The following is a 3,645-nucleotide window of genomic DNA, read 5'->3' as shown; positions in this document are numbered from 1 at the left end:
AACGAAATTTGGTCCACCAGTACAGATTAGGTAAAAAACTGATTCAAGAAGAAGAAAGCACAAGCACTACCATCGAAGACTTGCAATGTACAAAAATAAGAAGAAGAAGAAGAGGAAGATGAAGAGAGCAGGAAGAAAAGACGAGAGCAGAAGAAGAGGAAGAGGACGAATACGACGGCTGGAGGCGGGGGGAAAAACTTTTATTTCCTCATTTAGCTCAATATTTCCAACAAAAATTGGTTAAATTAGATTTGGTATAGTCAATTTACCATTTTGTCCCTCATTTAATTCCCAACAAAAGATGGTCAAATTAGGTATTGTGAAATTACCATTTTACCTTTCGTTTAATTCAGTGGACCAAACTATCAACTTATAAACTTGAGGGCAATTCCACAATCACTAATCATTAATCACATAATTATCACCTATACCCAATACTTAAAACTTATGTCACCACTCATTTATTGTGATAACGTTAAATGTCACTTTTTTTAAAAAAAAAATCTCACTTGAAAAATTTATATCGTGTTGCACGTCAATCAATTGAGTTGAAACCTTTTGCTATGGGTACTAGTTGAGTGAGGGTGTTTTCATCTTCTTGATTATTTTTTTTAAATTTTAGTTTTAGGACCCATTTAAATATAAAAATAGTTTATTTATTTAAAATGGTTTCTATTATATTTTAAAATTGTTGTTTATTGAAATACAATTTTTTTAAAAAAAATTAAAGGTATATTTCAATTATGAAAAGCATGTTGTAATATGTGTTCTAATTCACTTTTCACTTTTGAAATGGTAGTAAAGTGCATTTAAATATGAACATCATTTCGAATATTTTGTACATAAATCATTTTGAATATATATAAATTTAATTATATTTGTATTTAGAGAAACAAATTTTCTGATAAAAATAATTTCATCAAACTTTCTTTTTGCCGATTTCTAATATTGAGTGATATAATTTGATAAAATTTTCAATTTAAAAGGAAAAAGAAGCAGATAAAGGTTCTAAAATGAAGAAGAAAGATGTTCGAATTTCTTTTTTCTTTTGAATATGGTAAGCTTAAAGAATGGTGGATACCACAATTCACTTTATTTATATGGTTTAGTATAATTTAATTGGATTTTGTTAATTTTAAATAATATTTTCTCTTAATTTTTAGAGCTTTGAACTTACACAATGAACCACTATATTCAAGTGTCAACGAATTAGTGAAGCTGCGATTTTTATTTGTTGTGCCTCTGCTATAAAAATTTTCATCAAAGAAAAGAGATAAAATTTGTACTAATAACTTCAATATAGTACTACTTCTCACCGTGCCTACGTGGCGCCATCATAAATAAGAATTTCTTTTTAATTTATTTATTTTCAAAATCAACTACTATCTTTCATGAAAAGTTATAACTTTTATTGAAAAATTGTGACTTTTATTAAAAATTATATTTTTTATGAAAAAATGTGATTTTTATGAAAGGTAATAAGATCTATGAAAGGTTGCACCTTTCTGATCATACATAATAAACATTTGTTCACACTACACTATGTTGTCTATAAATAGAGGTGTTCCCTCTCATTTTAAAATATAAAAAATTGTGAACTTCTTTTGCACAGTTAAATATTATTTGACTCTGAACTTCTTCTTCTGCCCAATAATGTACTTTGCTCATGCTAGTGGCTCACCAACAAGGAGATATTGTGCGTTCAATGGGCATGATTCTTCCTTTCTCTTTCATTCTATTGTTACATATCCTGGTATATCTTACTGTCATTAATTTATCCTTGTGATATTAATTGTTGTTTTTAATGCATGCTTTTAACTTTGTTGTTTATGTTTAATTTTATGTAAAATTATTGTTATAAGTATTTGTTAGTACATACTATGAGTGTGTTTGGTATGAAGGAATTTTCTCATGTTTGGTTGGGACAAAAGTTTCGAAAAATGTTTTCCAAATCAACTCATTTTCCTTAAAATTAAGGAAAATGACTTCCCTTCAAAAATTAAGGAAAACATTTTCAATAACTCTCCTCCAATTTCAAATTACATTTTTTTTTGGGAAAAACATCAATTTAAATAAATATTTTCAATTTCAAAATTTTATTTTTTCACCTGATCCTTGACCCTCCCCCCACCGGCCAGCCCCCCTCCCCAACCCCAACCCCTCCCTAAAAAATGAATTTTGCTTTTTAAAAATATTTTCAACTTCAAATTTTTATTTTTAAACTCCTACCCCTCCCCCCCCTCCCGGCCAGCCCCCAGCCACCCCAATCCCAAAAAAAAATAATTTTATTTTTTAACAATACTATCAACTTCAAATTTTTATTTTTTCACTCATATCCCCTCCCCTCCCCCCACCCCACTCCACCCCCCCACCACCACCCCCAAAAAATAATAATTTTGATTTTAAAAAATATTTTCATGTCATAAATTATTTTTTACTCTAGTAAAATTAAAAGATGTCTCTCAAAAACATTTTTCATTCATAAATCAAACACTAAAAATCATTTCCAGAAAATATTTTCTACTCACCAACCAAACATGAGAAAATAAGTCAAAAATCCACTTGTTTTCCAGGAAAACATTTTCCATGGAAAACATTTTCTTCCATACCAAACACACCCTATATGTAAATTCATCTAACGAAGATTCACATTTTAAAAAAATACATTTATTTACAACATTTTCTAAAGAAATCTTTTCTTCTCCAATAATCAAGCCTAAAAATTTATATGATTTCTTGTTGTTGTCATAATAATGTTAATATTAATAAGAGTAAAAAACAAAACAGGAAGTCAAATGATAGAAATTAAACTAAAAATTAATTATAATTATATAATACACGGAGGATCATTCTCTCACATCAAAGTACTTTTTTGAACTTTTTCCCATTACCCCCCTTACATTTCTTTCATCCTTTTCAAGGATTCCTTAATGTTTTATTTGTGTAAAATTTCAATTACAAAACATTATTATAACTGTATTACATATGAAATTTAGATTTTGAAAAAAATATTAGGACTACAAGTTGGTTATTGGTATATCATATGATTATGGAACCTTTGCTCTTTGATAAACACATTAGTTATATATATATATATATATATATATATATATATATATATATATATATATATATATATATATAATATTTTAAATGTAATTGATAATGTTATACTAACGAATTTGCAAAGAAGAGTCAAAAAAATAATTATGTTACTCTCTAATTAAAGGCACTATGTAACCATGGTAAAATAAAATCATACAAAAAAAAATAGTGTTATGATTTGTAATTTTTCATTTTCATTTAATAAAACAAATGGTAAATTAAAATTGAATAACCTCTATACTCTTAAAAAGAACTTATATAAAAATACTATAAAATCAAAATACAAGAATGTTCTATTCTAAAAAGTTTCAACGAAGAAAGTTATAACTGCACAAAGCGCGGACCCATCTACTAGTTTGTAAATAATTGGAAAAAAAGGTTCTCACCATAAAAAAAAATTCAAAACCAAGATGGGAAATGAGAAGGGATGATTGCGGATCAAAATCGTGTAAACCAGCAAAGAATATAACCCACCCTAACTTAGGTAACAACTAGAGTCTGATTCAGTAATCATTCAGAACGACTCGTTAATGACACAAC

The sequence above is a fragment of the Solanum lycopersicum genome, chromosome 1 (assembly GCF_036512215.1).
Source record: "Solanum lycopersicum chromosome 1, SLM_r2.1".
NCBI classification, from domain to species: Eukaryota; Viridiplantae; Streptophyta; class Magnoliopsida; order Solanales; family Solanaceae; genus Solanum; species Solanum lycopersicum.
Note: the sequence above shows the minus strand (reverse complement) of the source record.